At 44.7% G+C, this 24776-nt stretch overlaps 1 protein-coding gene and 1 pseudogene across 2 annotated transcripts in view; both read right to left on the minus strand.

Moving 5' to 3' along the window:
• MYO5B (myosin VB) overlaps positions 1-24776 on the minus strand; it is a 337450-nt gene that overhangs the window by 277011 nt on the left and 35663 nt on the right. The window lies entirely within an intron of this gene.
• The window catches only part of LOC132658507 (cofilin-1-like), an 82464-nt pseudogene that overhangs the window by 23250 nt on the left and 34438 nt on the right, over positions 1-24776 (minus strand).

Here is a 24776-nt window from a genome sequence, read left to right on the forward strand (position 1 = left end):
GCGTAGAGAATGGAAGAACACACACCTTAGAGTCTGAGACAAATCCCAACCCCGCCACTTAATGGCTCTTTGGGAAACTAATATCATTTTGTTTCACTTCTCTCACATGTAAATAAAGAGACAACTTTGTTCCTTAGACGATTATACCAGAGATCAAAGGAGATAAAGGTTTACCTTGGTACAGGGCTGGCACATAGATGTTTAAAAAATCACTATTAGCTCCATGAAACATCCCTAAACTACCCAACTCTACCATCATCTCTCCATTTTCTATTGCCAAAACATTTAACGGTCCTGTTGCAGGCGCTCGTACATTACAGCAATTGGTATCCACGGTTTATCTGCCCCAAAAGACAGACACTTTGGGTCGGTGGGGAGTGAGAAGCTGGGAGGAAAGCTAATTCTCACCTTTACATCCCTTATAGCCTCTTGTAAAATGCTCTTGATAATAGAGGCTCTGATATTTTGGAATGAGCTAATTCAAGGGAAAACAAGCTTCAAGCAATTAGAACAAGAACCAGGACAGCAAAGGCAGTTTATCTTCCAGTCAAAGGTTTGGCAGATACACATCCCATTGCACTGCCAGAGCCTCTGGAGGGTCCTTAGTCTTATCCACCAAGAGGGGAAGTTCACACTCACCTAAGTTTTCAATAAACATTCCGCAGCCTACTATACACTAGCACTGTGCAAGCCCCTCTGTGCGCGTGTGTTCAGTCGCGTCCGACTCTTTGCAGGTGACCCCATGGGCTGCAGTCCACCAGGCTCCTTTGTCCATGGGATTCTCCAGGCAAGAATACTGGAGTGGGTTGCCATTTCCTCCTCCAGGGCATCTTCCTGACCCAGGGATCCAACCCACGTCTCCTATGCCTCCTGCACTGCAGGCAGATTCTTTACCCACCAAGCCATCAGGGAAGCCCCGTGCAAGGCCCTAGGAGACCCAAAGATGCCTAGGAAATAGAATGCACCCTCATAATAGAATAGTGTCCTGGCATAATAGAATGGCGTTTACCAAAGGCCACACAAGCAGTAAAGGAGCACAGACGAGGTCCTGTGCTTGCAAACCACCTGGGCCTGTTTTCTCAGCGGGAAATGAGGAAGCTGCGTAGACTTGCATAGACTGTCTCCAAGGTCGAGTGCAGCTCCGTTGATTAGCCTGTTAATAAATTGCCACTGCCATGTGTAAAACAGACAGCTCGTGGGGACCTAGGGTACAGTACAGGGAACTCAGCTCAGTGCTCTGTAATGACCTAGGTGGGTGGGATGGGGGTGGGTGGTGGCAGGGAGGTTCAAGAGAGAGGGGATACATGAACACAGATAGCTGATTCACTCCCTTGTACAGCGGAAACTAACAACATCGTAAAGCAACGATACCCTCCCTCCAGTTAAATAAATTGCCTCTGGAGACATGTCTTAAAATATGCATGTGGATTTCTACATGTAACTTAGTAATATTGTCAAAAGCAATGTTTTCCCTAAAGCAGCTGAATGACTGTCACTTCAATCCCCAAACAGAGATGTCAGTATCTGGCACTCCTTCCTGCCGTGTTTCCCACCCAGGACACATGTTGTATATGACAAGGAGCTGTGGGAGAGAAACGGAATGCATGAAGTAAACCCAGCAGGGGGCACAGGACACAGCAAATGGGAGTCACGCTGCTCAGAGCAGGACCAGAGACAGCAGGAGGAGCCGGCAGTGCAGGAGAAGACTAAATTAAAGAACAGCACAGGAATACAACGCTAAATTATTCTGGTTCCGTTTAGATGAAGGATAAAAGGCCCAGCCCACCTCATTAGACCCTGAAGGGATCTCATCTAGATCACACTGAAATACTGGGTTTTTTGGAAGGCTCCTGAGTCATCAAGAAAATAAAGTGAAATTAGGCTCAGTAGCCCCTATTTGATGCTGCTGCTGCTAAGTCACTTCAGTCATGTCCAACTCGGTGCGACCCCATAGACGGCAGCCCACCAGGCTCACCCGTCCCTGGGATTCTCCAGGCAAGGACACTGGAGTGGGTTGCCATTTCCTTCTCCAATGCATGAAAGTGAATTCGCTCAGTCGTGTCTGACTCCTAGCGACCCCATGGACTGCAGCCTACCAGGCTCCTCCGTCCATGGGATTTTCCAGGCAAGAGTACCAGAGTGGGGTGCCAATGCCCTCTCCAATCCTCCCCAAATAAAGTCTCAGAAGGACTTTGATGCCTAAGTAAACCCTCAGTTGCCCATAAAATGAGGAATCTATCGCCCTATTTCCTGGCGGTTCAGAGAAAACGCTTCCCTGCCTGTATTTGTTTAGGTACCAGTGCCCAGCCATTTTCCCTCAGCAAGATGGGCAAAGACCAGGGATGTCAATTCTGAGGAGTGAGGTCCACGGCCCCCTGAGTGGGGACCCTCGTGCCGCTAGCCCCATGACAGTGGGCAGCCTGGGGTGGACCCACAGCTCTCTCAGCCTCAACAGGCACGTCTTACTTCCATTTTCCCAGGACCCTGCTGTGCCATGCTAAGTTGCTTCAGTCGTGTCCAACTCTTTGTGAATCCATGGACTGTAACCCGCCAGGCTCGTCTGTCCATGGGGATTCTCCAGGTAAGAACACTGGAATGGGTTGCCATGCCCTCCTCCACGGGATCTTCACGACCCAGGGATCAAAACTGCTTCTCTTATGTCTCCCGCATTGGCAAGTGGGTTCTTTACCACTAGTACCACCTGGGAAGCCCTCACAGGACTCTGTTCTCAACCAATAAACAAGCTAATTTAAGGCATGCTTTTCATTATACGGGACCGGAATACAAAAGTAGGAAGTCAAGAAACACCTGGAGTAACAGGCAAATTTGGCCTTGGAATGCGGAATGAAGCAAGGCAAAGACTAATAGAATTTTACCAAGAGAACACACTGCTCATAGCAAACACTCTTCCAACAACACAAGAGAAGACTCTACACACGGACATCACTAGATGGTCGACACCAAAATCAGATTGATTATATTCTTTGCAGCCAAAGATGGAGAAGCTCTATACAGTCAGCAAAAACAAGACTGGGAGCTGATTGTGGCTCAGATCATGAGCTCCTTATTGCCAAATTCAGACTTAAAGTGAAGAAAGTAGGGAAAACCACTAGACCATTCAGGTGTGACCTAAATCAAATCCCTTACGATTATACAGTGGAAGTGAGAAATAGATTTAAGGGCCTAGATCTGATAGACAGAGTGCCTAATGAACTACAGAGGTTCATGACATTGTACAGGAGACCATCCCCATGGAAAAGAAATGCAAAAAAGCAAAATGGCTGTCTGAAGAGGCCTTACAAACAGCTGTGAAAAGAAGAGAAGTGAAAAGCAAAGGAGAGAAGGAAAGATATAAGTATCTGAATGCAGAGTTCCAAAGAATAGCAAGAAGAGATAAGAAAGCCTTCTTCAGCGATCAATGCAAAGAAATAGAGGAAAACAACAGAATGGGAAAGACTAGAGATCTCTTCCAGAAAATTAGAGATACCTAGGGAACATTTCATGCAAAGATGGGCTTAATAAAGGACAGAAATGGTATGGAGCTAACAGACGCAGAAGATATTAAGAAGAGGTGGCAAGAATAGACGGAAGAACTGTACAAAAAAGATCTTCATGACCAAGATAATCACCATAGTATGATCACTCACCTAGAACCAGACATCCTGGAATGTGAAGTCAAGTGAGCCTTAGAAAGCATCACTTCAAACAAAGCTAGTGGGGGTGATGGAATTCCAGTTGAGCTATTTCAAACCCTAGAAGATGATGCTGTGAAACTGCTGCACTCAATATGCCAGCCAATTTGGAAAACTCAGCAGTGGCCACAGGACTGGAAAAGGTCAGGTTTCATTCCAATCCCAAAGAAAGGCAATGCCAAAGAATGCTCAAACTCCCACACAATTGTACTCATCTCACACGCTGGTAAAGTAATGCTCAAAATTCTCCAAGTCAGGCTTCAACAATATGTGAACTGTGAAAGGTTCCAGATGTTCAAGCTGGTTTTAGAAAAGGCAGAGAACAACTGATCAAATTGCCAACATCTGCTGGATCAAAAAAGCAAGAGAGTTCCAGAAAAACATCTGCTTTCTTGACTATGCCAAAGCCTTTGACTGTGTGGATCACAATAAACTGTGGAAAATTCTGAAAGAGACGGGAATACCAGACCACCTCACCTGCCTCTTGAGAAACCTGTATGTAGGTCAGGAAGCAACAGTTAGAACTGGACATGGAACAGACTGGTTCCAAATAGGAAAAGGAGTACCCTGCTTATTTGATTTCTATGCAGAGTACATAATGAGAAATGCTGGGCTGGAAGAAGCACAAGCTGGAATCAAGACTGCTGGGAGAAATATCAATCACCTCAGATATGCAGATGACACCACCCTTATGGCAGAAAGTGAAGAGGAACTAAAAAGCCTCTTGATGAAAAGGAAAGAGGAGAGTGAAAAAGTTGGCTTAAAGCTCAACATTCAGAAAACGAAGATCATGGCATCTGGTCCCATCACTTCATGGGAAATAGATGGGGAAACAGTGTCAGAGTTTATTTTTTTGGGCTCCAAAATCACTGCAGATGGTGACTGCAGCCATGAATTAAAGGACACTTACTCCTTGGAAGGAAAGTTATGACCAACCTAGATAGCATATTAAAAAGCAGAGACATTACTTTGCCAACAAAGGTCCGTCTAGTCAAAGCTATGGTTTTTCCAGTGGTCATGTATGGATGTGAGAGTTGGACTGTGAAGAAGGCTGAGTGCTGAAGAATTGATGCTTTTGAACTGTGGTGTTGAAGACTCTTGAGAGTCCCTTGGACTGCAAGGAGATCCAACCAGTCCATTCTAAAGGAGATCAGCCCTGGGATTTCTTTGGAAGGACTGATGCTAAAGCTGAAACTCCAATACTTTGGCCACCTCATGCGAAGAGTTGACTCATTGGAAAAGACTCTGATGCTGGGAGGGATTGAGGGCAGGAGGAGAAGGGGATGACTGAGGATGAGATGGCTGAATGGCATCACCAACTCGATGGACATGAGTTTGGGTGAACTCTGGGAGTTGGTGATGCACAGGGAGGCCCTGGCATGCTGCAATTCATGGGGTCACAAAGAGTTGGACACAACTGAGCGACTGAACTGAATAAATTCCTGGTTACCTTTCCAAATAACTTATTTACAATAATACTGTAAAAATGTTTAGCTAATATGAGGAAATCTCAGTAGTATTTTGGGCAAACCAGAGTACAGTAAATAGTCAGGTCTATGGGCCTTTGGAAAATCTGTTCTCAAAATCCCTCTTCCTGTCCTCTGATTGTTCTTCTAACAGACAGTGCCAGCTCCAAGAGTATTCAGTTTGTAGATGGATCCACAGGGTTATAGCCAGGACCTTCTCCCAACTTCACACAGTGCGTGAAGGTGACTCAGCCATGATAGAAATGGGGCTCAGTTAGGGCCAGAAAAAAAAAAATCCCTTAGTTTGAGCCCTAGCAGATCAATACTGTTTCCTCAGCTTTCCCCAAAAGGATCCATGAACATCAAACTATGATTTCCAGCTTTGCCTGGCATTTTTAGAACTGGCTTTCTTCATGTCATGATTTAAATGCAACCAAGTCACAGACAGGCAATGGAAAAGACACAGGTGAGTGATGGAACTTTCTTAAGAACAGTGGTCCCAGCACTCTTGAAACCACACTGCCTGGCAAGCTACTCTATAGATACGATCAAGTAGCAAGGGCCCTGGATTTAGTGAGGATTCATGCTGGTCCCATCTATGCAGTGTCTTCACTCTTCCCTGAGAAGATGCAACCCAGCAGCCCCAGGGCTAAGCAGCAGGTGATTCCAGAACAACCAGACCTGACACAGCTCCCTCTCACATCCACGGTTCCCAGCCCAGCAGCGACTTGACCCACTCTCATCACAGCTCCTGAAACTACACACACAAACTAAGGCTATAGAAATGTTGTTTTTTCAGCTGCTAAGATCTGCCCAACTCTTTGCAACCCCAGAGACTGTAGCCCCTCAGGCTTCTCTATCCATGAGATTTCCCAGGCAAAAATACTGGAGTGGGTTGCCATTTCCTTCTCCAATAGAAATGTATTATACAGATACAATAAATAAGGATCAATTTAATAAAGCAAACATATATCATAGTTGATGGGAGTCAATTCTTTTCTGATGTGAAGAGTCATTCAGAAAGTTCCAGGTTTTTTGCAGTTAAAACCACTCTAGGGGAAAAGGCTAAAAAATGCATCAGCTGAACTACAAAGAAAATGGCACCAACTTAGATAATTGGATGTAAAATTTTATACTCCCAATATTTGCTATGTGTGAAATTTAGGTCATTCTATAAAATTCACTATAATTAAGACATCCCAAGATTTCACATTTGGTGCTAGACTTAAGATTTAAAGTGACTTTAGGCTGCTTGCACTAGGCTATCTTTATTCATTAAAATTTGGGGGAAATGAGTGATTACTTACTATTTGCGAGATGTCCAAGGAAAGCAAAACATTTTATCTTCTTCTTAAAACTAAAAGGTAGAAACTCTCCCAAACACAGGGCTAAGTGGGTGAACAGAGGAGAAAACAGAAGTGATGCCTCAGTGCACCGGAACTAATTTTAACTGACAAGCATTACCAGGTCATTGGGTTTGTTAGGCAACATGGAGGTAAACTGTTTCCCATATGAGGCTGCAGTTGCAAGTCAGGACTGGAGTAGGGGTCTCCCAGGTGGTCCAGGGAGTAAGAATCTGCCTGGCAATGCAGGGGAAGTGAGTTCAATCCCAGGCCAGGAAACTAAGATCCCACGTGCCGCGCAGCAGATAAGCCTGCCTGCCACCACTATGCCGGCGCACTGCACCTAAAGAGCCTGCATGACGCCACAAAGAACCTACGTGCCTCAACCCAGGCCCAACACAGCCCAGTTAGGTAATGAATTAATGTTTAAAAGGAGGGCAGGAGTGGTCAATGCTCTACTGCCACACCCATCGCAGGATGGAAATCCTCCAAGCCCACAAAAAACTCTCAGTCCTTCCTGCGTTCTGCAATCAAAACAGCAGCCAGCCTTTAAAGGAATGGAAACCGATCCTTTTCATTCAGCACACCAGTAGAAACAGGACCTGATGAACTGCTGAAGAGTCATGATGCAAAGAGGACACTGCTAAGAATTTGGGCCAATTGTCCAGCTGTTGGTGATCAATGCAAAGAAATAGAGGAAAACAACAGAATGGGAAAGACCAGAGATCTCTTCAAGAAAATTAGAGATATCAAGGGAACATTTCATGCAAAGATGGGCACAATAAAGGACAGAAATGGTATGGACCTAACAGAAGCAGAAGATATTAAGATGTAGCAAGAATACACAGAGGAACTATACAAAAAGATCTTCATGATCCAAATATCCATGATGGTGTGATCACTCACCTAGAGCCAGACATCCTGGAATGCAGTCAAGTGGGCCTTAGGAAGCATCACTACGAACAAAACTACTGGAGGTGATGGAATTCCAGTTGAGCTATTTCAAATCTTGAAAGATGATGCTGTGAAAGTGCTGCACTCAATACGCCAGCAAACTAGGAAAACTCAGCAGTGGCCATAGGACTGGAAAAGGTCGGTTTTCATTCCAATCCCAAAAAAAGGCAATGCCAAAAAATGTTCAGACTACTGCACAATTGCACTCATCTCACACTAGCAAAGTAACGCTTAAAATTCTCCAAGTCAAACTTCAACATTATGTGAACCGTGAACTTCCAGATGTTCAAGCAGGATTTAGAAAAAGCAGAGGAACCAGAGATCAAACTGCCAGCATTCATTAGATCAAAAAAGCAAGAGAGTTCCAGAAAAACATCTATTTCTACATTATTTATTACGCCAAAGCCTTTGACTGTGTAGATCACAACAAACTCTGGAAAATTCTTCAAGAGATGGGAATACCAGATCATTTTACCTGCCTCCTGATAAATCTGTAAGCAGGTCAAGAAGCAACAGTTAGAACCAGACAAGGAACAATGGACTGATTCAAAATTGGGAAAGGAGTACGTCAAGGCTGTATATTGTCACCCTGCTTATTTAACTTATATGTAGAGTACATAATGTGAAATGCTGGGGTAGAGGAAGCCCAAGCTGGAATCAAGATTGCTGGGAGAAATATCAATAACCTCAGATATGCAGATGACACCACCCTATGGCAGAAAGCGAAGAAGAACTAAAGAGTCTCTTGATGTAAGTGAAACAGGAGAATGGGAATGCTGGCTTAAAACTCAATATTCAAAAAACAAAGATCATGGCATCTAGTCCCATCACGTCATGGCAAATAGATGGGGAAACAATGGAAACAGAAACAGATTTTATTTATTTATTTATTTATTTATTTTGGCTCCAAAATCACTGCAGATGGTGATTGCAGCCATGAAATTAAGTGACACTTGCTCCTTGGAAGAAAAGCTATGACCATCTTAGACAGTATATTAAAAAGCAGAGACATTACTTTGCCGACAAAGGTCCATCTAGTCAAAGATATAGTTTTTCCAGTGGTCATGTATGGAAATGAGAGTTGGACTATAAAGCGCCAACGAATTGATGCTTTTGAACTGTGGTGTTGGAGAAGACTTGAGAGTCCCTTGGACTGCAAGGAGATCCAACCAGTCCATCCTAAAGGAAATCAGTCCTGAATGTTCATTGGAAGGACTGATGCTAAAGCTGAAATTCCAATACTTTGGCCACCTGATGCAAAGAACCGACTCACTGGAAAAGACTCTGATGCTGGGCAAGATGGAAGGCAGGAGGAGTGGGGATGACAGAGGATGAAATGGGTAGATGGCATCACTGACTTGAAGGACATGAGTTTGAGCAAGCTCCAGGAGTTGGTGATGGACAGGGAAGCCTGGTGTGCTGCAGTCCGTGGGGTCACAAAGAGTCGGACATGACTGAGCAACTGAGCTGAACTGTCCAGCTGGAGGGCACACAGTACACCTGATCCCCCTCACTTCCAGAACGAACTGCAAGTTCAGAGATCCTCAGGTTCAATAACTCAGTAGAAGCAATCACTGAAAGCTGCTGTGCTCACTGTTATGGTTTGGATACAGACAAAACCAGGGAAGGATACAGACAAAATTGGCCAAGGAAGAAACACGTGGGGCAGAGTCCGAGGAGCAGCAAGTGCGTTACCTTCCTGGGGCCGACATGTGACATAAAACTCTGTCAGCCAGGGAGGGCCGCCCAAGCCCGGATGGTCAGAGTTCTCACTGGTGCTCATTATGGAGGCATGACTGACTGCTGGGCAACAATAAAATATATACTGGTTTCTGCCACCAGTTCTTAATATTTGGTCTTTGGCCCTGCTTCCTGACACAGAGCTCCTGAGTCCCTTAGAATCTCCTGAGTGATAAGACCACCTTTTGGTCTAATGACGTAACTCTCTGTGGGCTCCCGGATGGGGGCCCAGTGAATAGAAAGACCAAGCCATAACTGGAAGCTTGTAACATTTGGCCCCATCACCCATTCTCCAGGGAGAAAAGAAATTGAGCTTTGCCTACATGATAAACCCTTGATACAAAGCCCCAAAACACAGGGTTCAAAGAGCTTCCAGACACATCTATGCGCCAGGAGACTAACATACCGCAACTCTACAAGGACAGAAACATCTGCGCTTAAGACCCTCCTGGATCTCACTCTATGTGTCTCTTCATCAGGCTGTTCATCTATAGCCTTTATTATATCCTCTGTAACAAACCAGGACCTGTGTTTTCCTGAGTTCTGTGAGCTTTTCTAGCAAACTATCAAACCCAAGGAGGGGAGTCAGAAGTAGTTTGCAACTTGGCACCTGAGGTTGGTGTCTGAAGTCGGGGGGCAGCCGTGTGGGACCAAGCCCTTAACCTGTGGGATCTGATGCTAACTCCAGGTAGACAGTGTCAGATTTCACTGCTGGACACCCAGTTGGTACTTGAGAACTGGTCAATGTGGGGGAAAAGCCCACACATCTGGGGTCAAAAGTGCTGTGGGGGTGGTTGTTTGAGAGTAAAGGAAAAGAGGGTGTCTTCAGGAGACAGCTGCCTGCATAGCTGATTTCCAACCCCTCCAGGCATGACTCAAAGTCCCCAGCTTAAACCATTCTTGATCTTTCTGGCATGGCCACACCCCATCCTAAGATGTGGCCAGCTCCCACCCAAAATCATACTGGTCTTTCTGGAATATCCACCCTCCCACCCTGAATCACTGTTCAGCCTTGACAAAAGCCAGACCTCTTTGTGGGAAAGATTAAATTAACCCACGTGCAGAAGGTAAACAGCTCATTATCATTTCAGGTATGAAGTCAGATATATGTGCTGAGTCACTCAGTCCTGTCCGACTTTGCGATCCCACGGATTGTAGCCCACCAGGCTCCTCTGTCCATGGGGATTCTCCAGGCAAGAATACTGGAGTGAGTTGGCCATGCTCTTCTCCAGGGGATCGTCCCAACCCAAGAATTAAGCCAAGGTCTCCCACATTGCAGGCAGATTCTTTACTGTCTGAGCCACCAGGGAAGCGAAGAGATATACTGACCCATCATCACAGAGCCAAGACACCAGTCAGTCCTAGATCTGAAGCCAGCCCACTCTGCCCTACCATACCTGTGAAAGGGGGTAACAAGCAAGGCATTGACAATGAGGAGGAAGAAAGAAAGCGAAGTCCACCTACCATTCCATCTTTGCAGTGAGAGCCTCTCTGAGAGAGTCTAATAGTCCATTTCTGTGGGAAATCTGCTTTACTTCCAGGATCAACGGGAAGCAGTTTGCTCTGATTCCACCAAGTAGTTTGCCAACTACCTTCGGGGCAGCTAACCTGTAAGTCGGCTAATCTAACACATTCATCAGAATAAACTAGGTTCTTCTGTGATCACAAACCACTCAGCGTCTCACCGGCAGCCAGCAAAGACTGGCTTCTTGTGTCTGCTCTCTGCTCATCATGGGTTGGCTGGTCCTGTGTCAGCCTCATTCTGGAATTGATGCTGATGGAGCAGCTCCTATCTGCACTGGTGCTGGTTACCACGGCAGAGGAGATAAAAAGAGCTGGGTGATGTGTGCCACCTGAACAATCACAAACTACTTCCATTCATATTTTCCTGTGTAAACCAAACACTATGGTCACACTGGGTGAGGGTATACAATTCCACCAGGCGATCAGAGGAGGAGGAAGACCAGATACTAGTGAACAAGCCAAACTCTGTGACATTCACTTCCCAACCAAAGCAGCAATGTCTTCATCCATGTCTCTGACAGGATGAAGGGGTTCTGATCGGGAATTTGGGGGTTTGCAATGTGCGGGGTTTGCACTTGGTCCCTAAAATGAAAGGATGGGCAGAGGATGTTTTCTACTGAGTTCAAAGGGCAAGACTGAACAGCTGCAGAAGTACCTGTTTTGGTTTCACACGTCTGCCATGCTTTGCGGTGTCAGAGCCAGATGTCCAAAGGCCCCATCACAGGAGGCTACCTACTAGCCTCCCAGCCCCAAAGGACTAGTCCAATATAAGTCAACACAACAGCTAGAGCTGCACCAAGAGCTTGAAGGGTAACTGGAGTCTAAGGCAATCAGCAGCAAGGTACACGGCTTCACCTTAATCTGCAAATCCAAGTGTACTGATTTACAGTGTGAAACAACAGAATCATTTTAGTTGTAAGGAATCACGGTGAAGACAAACACCAGAAGACATACGACAGGAAAATGTCTCTTTTCAAAAATGAAAAAAAAAATGAATCACAGAAACTCTTGAAAAATCACCAATTCACATCAGTAGGAGCTAAACTAAGACCCCGTCACTTCTTCACAAAGACTTCAGCCCAGCCAAGGGGAATCTGGTACTTGCATTATTGAACTGTTTTAACCTAAACGAAGCTCTTAATATTTCTATTAAGTTTTATCTTGGCTTCTGGTTCAAGACAGTGGAGCAGGAATACATGCACTCATCTCCTCTTGCAAGGGACCAAATTGCAACTAGCTATTGAATAACTATTGACAGGAGAACACTGTAACCCACCAAAAAAGACATCCCAAAGACAAAGAAGAAGCCACAGCAAAATGGTAGGACAGGTGCAGTCACAATAAAATCAAATCCCACATCCTCTGGGTGAGTGATCCACGAACTGCAGAACAATAATCAGTTCAGTCGCTCAGTCATGTCCAACTCTTTGCGACCCCATGAATTGCAGCATGCCAGGCCTCCCTATCCATCACCAACTCCCAGAATTCACTCAAACTCATGTGCATTAAGTCGGTGATGCCATCCAGCCATCTCACCCTCTGTCGTCCCCTTCTCCTCCCGCCTTCAATTTTTCCCAGCATCAAGAACAATACCAAAGAAGTGCTCTTGTTGTGGTGAAGGTTCTGAAACCCATGTCAGGCTTCCCAGCTGGGGGATCTGATAAAGGGACTGAGAATCTCCAGGGAATCTGACCTTGAAGGCCATTGGTGTTTGATTATACAACTTCCAAAGGACTGGAGGAAACAGACTTCAGTCTTGGAGGGGATCAAGAAAATCTTGTGTGCACCAAGACCCAGAGGAAAAGAGCAGTGATCCCACAGGAGACTGAACCAAAACTACTTGCTACTGTTGGAGGGTCTCCTGTAGAAGCGTGGGTTGGCAGAGCCTCATCACAGGGTCGGGAGCACTAGCAAGAACAGTCCTGGAAGGTCCCCCTTCAGGACTATCATTGGAGGTCATCAACTCTACCAAGGACCCCAGGGCTGGGTTCAGTTCAGTTCAGTCTCTCAGTCATGTCCGACTCTTTGCGACCCCACGAATCGCAGCACGCCAGGCCTCCCTGTCCATCACCAAATCCCGGAGCCTACCCAAACTCACGTCTATCGAGTTGGTGATGCCATCCAGCTGTCTCATCCTCTGTCGCCCCCTTCTCCTCCTGCCGCCAATCCCTCCCAGCATCAGAGCCTTCTCCAATGAGTCAACTCTTTGCATGAGGTGGCCAAAGTACTGGAGTTTCAGCTTTAGCATCAGTTCTTCCAAAGAACACCCAGGACTGGTCTCCTTTAGAATGGACTGGCTGGATCTCTTTGCAGTCCAAGGGACTCTCAGGAGTCTTCCCCAACACCACAGTTCAAAAGCATCAATTCTTCGGCACTCAGTCTTCTTCACAGTCCAACTCTGACAGCCATACGTGACCACTGGAAAAAACATCGCCTTGACTAGATGGACATTTATTGGCAAAGTAATGTCTCTGCTTTTGAATATGCTATCTAGGTTGGTCATAACTTTCCTTCCAAGGAGTAAGCGTCTTTTAATTTCACGGCTGCAGTCACCATCTGCAGTGATTTTGGAGCCCCCCCAAAAATAAAGTCTGACATTGTTTCCACTGTTTCCCCATCTATTTCCCATGAAGTGATGGGACCAGATGCCATGATCTTCGTTTTCTGAATGTTGAGCTTTAAGCCAACTGTTTCACTCTCCTCTTTCACTTTCATCAAGAGGCTTTTTTAGTTCCTCTTCACTTTCTGCCATAAGGGTGGTGTCATCTGCATATCTGAGGTGACTGATATTTCTCTCAGCAATCTTGACTCCAGCTTGTGCTTCTTCCAGCCCAGCGTTTCTCATGATGTACTGTGCACATAAGGTCAATAGGCAGGGTGACAATATACAGCCTTGACATACTCCTTTTCCTATTTGGAACCAGTCTGTTGTTCCATGTCCAGTTCTAACTGTTCCTTCCTGACCTGCATACAGGTTTCTCAAGAAGCAGGTCAGGTGGTCTGGTATTGCCATCTCTTTCAGAATTTTCCACAGTTTATTGTGATCTACACAGTCAAAGGCTTTGGCATAGTCAATAAAGCAGAAAGAGATGTTTTTCTGGAACTCTCTTGCTTTTTCCATGATCCAGCAGATGTTGGCAATTTGATCTCTGGTTCCTCTGCCTTTTCTAAAACCAGCTTGAACATCTGGAATTTGACAGGAGCAACCCCACGTCCAAGGAGCAGTGGCTGCATGGGCACAGGAGGGCCAAGAGGAGCTACTACACGTCCAAGGTCAGGAGGGGCAGCTGTGAGGAGATACCCCTCATCCAAGGTAAGGAGCAGCAGCTGCGCTTTGCTGGAGCAGCCATGAAGAGATACCCCATGCCCAAGGTAATAGAAACCCAAGATGGTAGGTGTTACGAGAGACATCAGAGGGCAGACAAACCATAATCACAGAAAACTAGTCAGTCTAATCACACAGACCACAGCGTTGTCTAACTCAATGAAACTAAGCCATGCCATGTGGGGCCACCCAGGACGGGCGGGTCATGGTGGAGAGGTCTGACAGAAGGTGGTCCACTGGAGAAGAGAATGGCAAGCCACTTCAGTATTCTTGCCTTGAGAACCCCATGAACAGTAGGAAAAGGCAAAATGATAGGATACCGAAAGAGAACTCCCCAGGTCAGTAGGTGCCCAATATGCTACTGGAGATCAGTGAAGAAATAACTCCAGAAAGAATGAAGGGATGGAGCCGAAGCAAAAACAATACCCAGCTGTGGATGTGACTGGTGATAGAAGCAAGGTCCAATGCTGTAAAGAGCAATACTGCATAGGAGCCTGGAATGTTAGGTTCATGAATCAAGGTAAATTGGAAGTAGTCAAACAGGAGATGGCAAGAGTGAATGTCAACATTCTAGGAATCAGCGAACTAAAATGGACTGGAATGGGTGAATTTAACTCAGATGACCATTATATCTACTATTGTGGGCAGGAATCCCTTAGAAGAAATGGAGTAGCCATCATGGTCAACAGGAGTCCAAAATGCAGTACTTGGATGCAATCTCAAAAACGACAGAGTGATCTCTGTTCGTTTCCAAGGCAAATCATTCAATATCACATTAACCCAAGTCTATGCCCCAACCAGTAATGCTGAAGAAGCTAAAGTTGAATGGTTCTATGAAGACCTACAAGACCTTTTAGAACTAACACCCAAAAAAGATGTCCTTTTCATTATAGGGGACTGGAATGCAAAAGTAGGAAGTCAAGAAACACCTGGGGTAATAGGCAAATTTGGCCTTGGAATACAGAATGAAGCAAGGCAAAGGCTAATAGAGTTTTGCCAAGAGAACACACTGTTCATAGCAAACACACTCTTCCAACAACACAAGACTCTACACATGGACATCACCAGATGGTCAACGCCAAAATCAGACTGATTATATTCTTTGCAGCCAAAGATGGAGAAGCTCTATACAGTCAGCAAAAATAAGACCAAGAGCTGACTGTGGCTCAGATCATGAACCCCTTGTTACCAAATTCAGACTTAAATTGAAGAAAGTAGGGAAAACCACTAGACCATTCAGGTATGACCTAAATCAAATTCCTTATGATTATACAGTGGAAGTGAGAAACAGATTTAAGGGACTAGATCTGATAGAGTGCCTGATGAACTATGGACGGAGGTTCATGACATTGTACAGGAGACAGGGGTCAAGACCATCCCCATGGAAAAGTGAAAGTGAAGTCTCTCAGTCGTGTCCAACTTTTTGCGACCCCATGGACTGTAGCCTACCACACTCCTCTGTCCATGGGATTTTCCAGGCACGAGTACTGGAGTGGGTTGCCATTTCCTTCTCTAGAGGATCTTCCAGACCCAGGGATCAAACCCATGTCTCCTGCATTGTAGGCAGACACTTTACCAAATGCAAAAAAGCAAAATGGCTGTCTGGGAGGCCTTACAAATAGCTGTGAAAAGAAGAGAGGCGAAAAGCAAAGGAGAAAAGGAAAGATATAAGCATCTGAATGCAGAGTTCCAAAGAATAGCAAGGAGAGATAAGAAAGCCTTCTTCAGCAATCAATGCAGAGAAATACAGGAAAACAACAGAATGGGAAAGACTAGAGATCTCTTCAAGAGAATTAGAGATACCAAGGGAACATTTCATACAACATTCATACGAGGGAACATTTCATACATGGGCTTGATAAAGGACAGAAATGATATGGACCTCACAGAAGCAGAAGATATTAAGAGGTGGCAAGAATACATAGAAGAACTGTACAAAAAAGATCTTCACGATCCAGATAATCACAATGGTGTGATCACTCACCTGGAGCCAGACATCCTGGAATGTGAAGTCAAGTGGGCCTTAGAAAGCATCACTATGAACAAAGCTAGTGGAGGTGATGGAATTCCAATTGAGCTAGTTCAAATCCTAGAAAATGATGTTGTGAAAGTGCTGCACTCAATATGCCAGCAAATTTGGAAAATTCAGCAGTGGCCACAGGACTGGAAAGGGTCAGTTTTCATTCCAATCCCAAAGGGCTGGGTTGCCTCTAGCCAAACAATTGGGAGGGAGTGCAACCCCACCCATCAGCAGATAATTGGATTAAAGCATTCCTGAGCAAGGCCCTGCCCACCAGAGCAAGACCTAGTTTTTCCCAACCTCTTCCCCCCATCAAGAAGCTTACAGAAGCCTCTTAGCCTCGTCCAGCAGAGGGCAGACAGAAGAAGCAAGAAGAACCACAATCCCACAGTGGCTAGAACAAAAGCCACGTTATAGAGAGATAATCACGATGAAAAAGCAGAGAGTTATGTCTAAGACGAAGGGACAATATAAGACCCCAGATAAATGACTAAATGAAGTGGAGATAGGAAACCTTCCAGAAAAAGAATTCAGAATAATGATAATGATGATCCCAAGATCTTGAAAAACAATGGAGAACATGCAAGAAATGTTAACCAGAGACGTAGAGAACTCAAGAACAAGCACAGACGCATAACACACTAGAAGCAATCAGTATTAGAATAACTGAGGCAGAAGAATGGATAAGTGACCTGGAAGACAGAACGGTGGAAACCATTGCCACAGAACAGACTATACCAAAAAGAAAAAAGTGAAGACAGCCTACGGGACCTTTGAGACAGCATTAGAACACATCAACATGTGCAATATAGGGGTCCCAGAAGGAGAAGAGAGGAAGGACCTGAGAAAATATTGGAAGAGATAATAGCTGAGTACAGTTGGAGTACAGTTGATTGAGCTTCCTTCATAGCTCAGATGGTAAAGAATCTTCCTGCAATGCAGGAGACCCGGGTTTGATTCCTGGGTAAAATTTCCTTCTCCAGATCCCCTGGAGAAGGAAATGTCAACCCACTCCAGTATTCTTGCCTGGAGAATCCCATGGACAGAGGAGCCTGGCGAGCTACAGTCCATGGGGTTGCAAGAGTCAGACATGAGTTAGCGACTAAAGAGAGAGAGACCGGAAAAATTCCCTAACATGGGAAAGGAAATAGCCAACCAAGTCCAGGAAGCGCTGAGAGACCCAGGTAGGAGAAACCCAAGGAGGAACACACCAAGAGGCACAGTAATCAAACTGACAAAAATTAAAGACCAAGATAAAATATTAAGAGCAACAAGGGAAAAACAACAAATAACATACAAGGGAACTCCCAACAGGCTATCAGCTGATTTCTCAACAGAAACTCTACAAGCCAGAAGGGAACTGCCCGATATATTTAAAGTGATGAAAGAGAAGAACGTACAACCAAGAATACTCCATCCAGTCAGACTCTCATTCAGATTTGATGAAGAAATTAGAAGCTTTCCAGACAAACAAAAGTTAAGAGCATTAGCATCACCAAACCAGCTTTACAACAAATGCTAAAGGAACTTCTTGTGCAGGAAGCACAAGAGAAGGAAAAGACTTACCTAAAGAAAATAAATCCAATTAAGAAAAGATAATAGGATCATATATATCAATAATTACCTTAAATGTAAATGGATTAAATGCACCAACCAAAAGACACAGACTGGCTGGGTAGATGAAAACATGTTCAGGTATGCACGTCCACATCACTCTGCTTGACCCTCCAAACTGTATGGAATTATTTTATATTTTTAGGTTAATCATGTTTCCTTTACGGCTTGCAATTGTAACAATCTTTTATTTTTTCTCTGGCTATTGATTGTGAAAACGGATAAACATCTTTTGCTATTGTGATTATATAATGATTACTCACTTAATAGCACTGTATCATGATTGGTCAACAGAAAAACAATAGAATTCTATATTACCAAAACTACCATTTAATAGAAAAATCTGTAATCACTTTTCAAAATCCAGATGCATATCAGAATTATCTTGGAATTTTTGAAAAATACAAATGGCCAGGTATTGCTTTTTTCCTCCAAAGCTCCAGATATGTTTCTAGTGAGCAGCCATATTTAAAAACAACTGGACTGTCTGATGATTTTTTTTACTTTTATCCAGTTGTTCCAGTTTTTCTATTTCATATTCAGTGTTCCCATTTCACTTAGTTTATGTTTTCCAATTTCTCCATCTCTTATTTTAAAGTTCTTTCTCAAGCCTTTATCAAGCACTATAGAAAAGCTTTTGTATCCATATATATAAATAGTATGTATAATATATATATTTTAGAAAACTTATGAATTTTTTCCTAACTAAAAAGTTTATGACATTTTGATTACACTTGTTTAACTTAGTATGTATAGAATGCTACATTTCTAATTAAAAAAAACAGATATGCAATAAGCAACAAAGGTTTATTTACTGTATAGCACAGAGAACTATAGTCAATATCTTGTAATAATGTATAATGGAAAACAATCTCAGAAATAATATATGTGTATATGTACAACTGAATCTCCTTGCTGTGCACCTGAAATATTTTAAGCCAACTATACTTAAGTAAACAGGTGGGACCTAATTAAACTTACAAGCTTTTGTGCAGCAAAGGAAACTATAAACAAGGTGAAAAGACAATCCTTAGAAGAGGAAAAAAGAATAGCAAATGGAACAACTGACAAAGGATTAATCTCCAAAATATACAAGCAGCTCATGAAATTCAATACCAGAAAAACAAACAACCCAATCAAAAAGTGTGCAGAAGACCTAGACAGATGTTTCTCCATACAGAGACATACAGATGGTTAATAAAGACATGAAAAGATGCTCAACTTAGCTCATTATTAGAGAAATGCAAATCAAAACTACACTTAGATATCACCTCACACCAGTCAGAATGGCCATCATGAAAAAAATCTACAAACAGTACATGCTGGAGAGGGTATGGACAAAAGGGAACTCTCTTGCACTGCTGGTGGAAATGTTAATTGATACAGCCACCTCGGAGGACAGTATGTGCTGTGCTTAGTTGCTCAGTCACGTCTGATTCTTTGTGTCTATAGTCTACAGTCCCAAGGACTATAGCATGCCAAGCTCCTCGGTCCATGGGATTCTCCAGGCAAGAATACTGGAGTGGGTTGCCATGCCCTTCTCCAGGGGATCTTTCCAACCCAGGGATGGACCCAGATCTCCCACACTGCAGGTGGATTCTATACCATCTGAGCCACCAGGGAAGCCCAGAGGACAGTATGGCAATTCCTTACAAAACTAGGGAATGAAACCACCATGTGACCCAGCAATCCCACTACTGGGCATATCCCTGGAGAAAACCATAACTGAAAAAGACACACGTACCCCAGTGTTCACTGCAGCACTACGTACAACAGCTAGGACATGGAAGCAGCCTAGACGCCCATCGGCAGATGGATGATTTTAAAGAAGCTGTGGTACATAAATGGAATATTACTCACCCATAAAAAGGAACACAGTTGAGTCGATTCTAATCAGGCAGATGAACCTAGAGCCTATTATACAGAGTGAAGTAACTCAGAAAGAGAAATCATGTTTCTCTATCATATATAAACAAATATCATATATTAACACATATGTATGGAATCTAGAAAGATGGGACTGATGAACCTATTTTCTAGGGCAGCAGTGGAGACACAGAAAGAGAGAACAGGCTTGTGGACACACAGGGGGAAGGAGAGGGTGCCCATGCCTACTCTTCCATGGACAGAGTACCATGGAAACATGAACACCACCATATGCAAAACAGATGGCCAGTGGGAATTTGCTCTATGGCTCAGGGAGCTCAACCCAGTGCTCTGTGACAACCTAGAGGGGTGGGATGGGGTGGGAGGTTGGAGAAGGTTCAAGAGAGCGGACAAATGTGCACCTATGCTGATTCATGTTGACGTATGGCAGAAATCAACAACATTGTAAAGCAATTAATTATCCTTCAACTATAAGTTTTTATCTTTCTTGTTCCAATTCATCGAGGTAACAGGATCTAGCCCAGAGCACTTCACATTAAGAACTGACTACACATAAAGATCACTGGCAAACTAGTGCATACTCACAGGAAGGAGCAAGTGGTAAAGGTCTGTTAAATGAATAATAGTGGAGGGGACTGGACAAGTTTATAGCTTGGAAGGGCTTTGGGAAGGCTGTTTTCTGTCTTCAAAACGTCTGAAGAGCTGTCGTGTAGAGTACAATAGGCATTCTCCCGGACTCTGGCGGGCAGGAGTGGGGCCCATAGGTGGGATTCAGAAGGAAGCATCAGTTTCTGAGACAAGAACCATCTGTGACTGTGTGAGTACTTCATGGGCTCAGAACTCGAGGCTTCTCCACTGCCCAGTGGACACCAGCCCCAGAAAGGGGTGTTGCAGCAGTTGACCCACCTAGGGATAAGAATTCTACATGACTAGTTACCTCAGTATTTATCCAGATACATGACGGTGAGGCCCCTGGAGGAGGGCATGGCAACCCACTCCAGTATTCTTGCCTGGAGAATCCCACAGACAGAGAAGCCTGGTGGGCTACAATCCATGGAGTTGCAAAGAGTCAGACACGACTGAGGCAACCTAGTATGTAAGCATACCGAACGCAGGAATAAGAATGAAAAGAATCTGTAACATTAGCACCAGACCCAGAAAATCCCTGAAGGTCTCCTTAGACAGTACAGACAGGAAGAACCTTTTTTTTTTTTTTTAAGATTTTTTTTTTTTATGTGGACCATTTTTTAAAGTCTTCATTAAATTTGTTACAATATTGCTTCTGATTCATGTTTTGGTTTTTTGGCCATGAGGCATATGGGATCCTTAGCTCCCCAAACAGGGATCAAACCCACACCCCCTGCATTAGAAGGTAAAGTCTTAACCACTGGATCATCAGGGAAGTCCCCGGGAACAGCCTTTCCTAACAGGTGCCAAGAAAAGGACAGCAAGTAAAGTGAGAACTTACTGTGCAAAAAAGAGAGACGGTGTGCAGCCCTGGCCTACTGTTTGCTACGGACATGCCTAGAATGCTCAAGGTGACCTGCTCAGCACCTTCGGCCCTGTCGCAGCTCCCACGGGGTCTGGTTTAGGACTGAGCACACAGCAGGCATTCAGGAGAGTCCTTCGGTCAGACAGTGTCATCACCTCTCACCCAAACTCTTTAGTTTACAGTGAGGAAGCTGGCTAGAGGCACAGCTGTGACGGGACTTTGGGCCTTTACGACACGCACGGTTCATCTTCCGTTCAGAAACAGGACTTAGATGGAAAATGTAAGAGAGGTTTCTGGAAGATGCTCTACATGGGCTATATGCATGCAGAATGACAGCAAATAAACCCAGAAATGACCCTCAAGAGACCTTAGGGGAAGAGCAATGTATTCTTCGGGGACAGAAGCTTCGCCTAGGAAGAAGGGAGATGCTGGTATTTCAACCCAGTGAAACACTAGATTAGACGTCAATAAGTGTTACAGGAAGAAGTACACACACTATGAAGTATTAAGGCCCTTTGCCACACCTAGATAGAGCCTAACATGCACATGGTTCAGCTAAGCAAACCCCACACTTTCACTTGGGTCACTTGTAGAGACGTGGATGGACCTAGAGACTGTCGTACTGGGTGAAGTAAGTCAGAAAGAGGAAAACAAATACGATGCATTAATGCATGCAGGTGGAATCTAGAAAAAGGGTACTGATGATCCTATTTGCAATGCAGAAATAGAGAAAGGGATGTAGAGAACAAATGAATGGATACACAGGGGAAAGCCTGGGAGGAACCAGGAGACTGGAATTTGCATACACTGTTGATACTATGTATAAAACAGATCACTAAGGGGAACCCAGTGTAGAACACAGGGAGCTCCCTTCATGCTCTGTGGGGACCGGAATGGAGAGAAAGTCCACAAGGGAGAGGATGTATGTATGGCTGATTTATTTTGCTGTACAGGAGAAAGTGACACAGCATTGTAAAGTAACCATACTCCAGTAACAGTTAATTTTGAAAAACCCACACACATCCACCAGGCCTTCTGAGGACAAAGGCTCCTCCCACCCAAACTGCTTTACAAGCTGAGGCTGCTTGAGGCCAAGTTCCACGTAAAGTGTCCAGCAGCAGGACTCGAACCCACACACCCTCAAGTCCCTCAGTGTTGGGGATACATCAGGGCTCCATATTTACTTTTGGCGGATGTACTAGTTAGTTACCTTAAAGCAAGGAACCCCAAGAGAGGCAGCAATTAAGCACCTCCCTCCAGAGAAAGTTTCTGGCTGAAATTTTCACATCTTTCTCAGCACAGAGGGAAGCTGAAGCTCCTACCAGGATGTGAAGCTTAAAGTCACTGCAAAGTGACCTACATTCGAGTGTCTTATTTAAAAGTTTTAAGAGCAACAATTCCCTAGGATCATCCCCAAAAGCGAGGTATTTAAATTAAAAATGCTGATGGGAAGAGCTTTCAAAATGTATATATTTCATTCTTCATGAAAAGTGTATTTTTCCATTTCTTTTTTTAAAAATGCATTCTAACAACAACAAAATCTCTCATTCAACCAATCTTACCCAAAGTCATATGATGCTGGAATTTGACAGTGGTGGTCCCAGAATTAAAGATTTCTGCTAACAAGGAAAAAAATGTCATTTGAAGGATCCTGAGGCATATCAGGAGGAAAAAATGGATGGTTTTCCACTGAAGTGGTGTTTTAAAAACTCAAAAGCCATTCTAATTAAATCTCCAGACTTGTTATACCACTGGCCTTCACGGGCACCTGTGACATTGATGGAAGAAACCATTTACCAAAATCCAATATACTTCAAAACACTTTCTGCAGGGCTCTGTTCTTTACCTTTCTTTTTTTAAATACCCTTTTCATTTTTTTTTTTAAATTAAAGGGGCAGCCCTTCCCACTATACAAATTACCATGCCACTTCCCTAGAAGGTAGAAAAGGTGATGCAAGACAGTAGTTCAGTTTAATTATGACTTATTGACGGCAAATGACATAGCATGTGGTCTTTGTCAAGACACTTTCCTGCTCTACCTTCACTCAGTGTAACCCACAGCAGGTAGATGGGAGAGCTATGATGAAACACTTGTGGCAGAAGCAACCGTAGAGATCTTAGTTCAAGTCTTCCCATTTTAGAGATGGAAAAACCAAGGCCCAGAGAGGGGGAGTCACCTGAGCAAGGTCACACAGCCTGGCCAAGAAGAAGGACTCTGGAAAGCCCTTTTCTTCTAAGGGTCATACAGGTGGCTAGAAACAAGCAAGGAGAAGGCAATGGCACCCTACTCCAGTACTCTTGCCTGGAAAATCCCATGGATGGGGGAGCCTGGTAGGCTGCAGTCCACGGGGTTGCAAAGAGTCAGACACAACTGAGCGACTTCACTTTCACTTTTCACTTTTATGTATTGGAGAAGGAAATAGCAACCCACTCCGGTGTTCTTGCCTGGAGAATCCCAGGGACGGGGGAGCCTGGTGGGCTGCCGTCTATGGGGTCGCACAGAGTTGGACACGACTGAAGCGATTTAGCAGCAGCAGCAGAAACAGCAAACCCGGATCCTGCCCTCAGCTGTTCTCACGCCCCTGGAATTCCTGCTGAGTGGACCTGCTTTAGTTCAGGGCAGCCAGGAAACCTCAGTGAACTGTGCACCCCAACACCAACAGCAGGCAGGAAGGGACCAGGGAGCGGTGGTGGGGGGCTGTGCACCCCCCACCTGTATACTCACACAGGTAGTGAAGAAGCACAGACTCCACTGTATCACCTTGACATTGCTGTTTTGGATAACATTTACAATTCTGTACTTTCACTATGGGGTGTTAAATCTGGATCAATCAGCTATAAGACTCAACCTGTATTTTTACAAGATCTCTTTAAATGTTTTTCTGCATGAATCACAGGCTCATAGAATTGAAGGGGAAGTTATAAAAGTCAAATCCCACTGGATAAAAATAAAAGGCACACATATTTAGGCTTGTTTAGGCACAGAAAACAGCTGGAAGGATACAGGACGAAATGTCTTCTGCAGCTACTTCCAGGGAAGGGATAAGGCGGCAAAGAGAAGGGGGCAGACTTTTTATTCCATCTGATTCTGTGCTTTTGCTTTTCAGCAGGAGCACAGTCCGCCTCCTCCCTCGGGCCCTGCGCAGCGGCCCCCTGCCCCCTGGGCCCCAGCACTGCGCAGGGCTCCACTGGGGGCCGCCGTCTTGTCTCCTCCACACTCCGGTAAGTGACAGCTTACATAGTTTCCACTCTACCTGATCCCGCCTAAACCTTAAATCCCCTTGTCGAGCCTGGAATGCCTTCCTGGGCTCTAGATATGGATGTCTAAATGCTGGCAGGCCAGCACCACCAGCTGTTCCACAGACTCCTCAACCCCACCTGCCCCTAACAACTCTCCCCCTCGCCCACCCCTTCCTGCCACACTAGGTTCCCTCTGTTAGGTGTCCGAGTCAGAGTCCCAGGAGTCAAACTCAGTTCTTCCCCTGCACCTGCCACACGCAGTGAGTCTGCAGGTCTTCCTGGAACTCCTCTCAAAGCAGCTTTGTCTTCCGATCACCATGACTGCCCTCTCCTAAGTCACCTGAATTACTGCAGAAATCTCCTGGTGAGGCCCCTTGCTAAGGCCTCCAACCCAATGCACAGCACATGGGTCTGTTGAATACACAAAGGTGATAAAGTTCACTGTCCTCCCGATGCGCCAGGCACCATTTGAGGTCCCA

This window comes from Ovis aries, chromosome 23 (assembly GCF_016772045.2).
Source record: "Ovis aries strain OAR_USU_Benz2616 breed Rambouillet chromosome 23, ARS-UI_Ramb_v3.0, whole genome shotgun sequence".
In the NCBI taxonomy this organism is placed as follows: domain Eukaryota; kingdom Metazoa; phylum Chordata; class Mammalia; order Artiodactyla; family Bovidae; genus Ovis; species Ovis aries.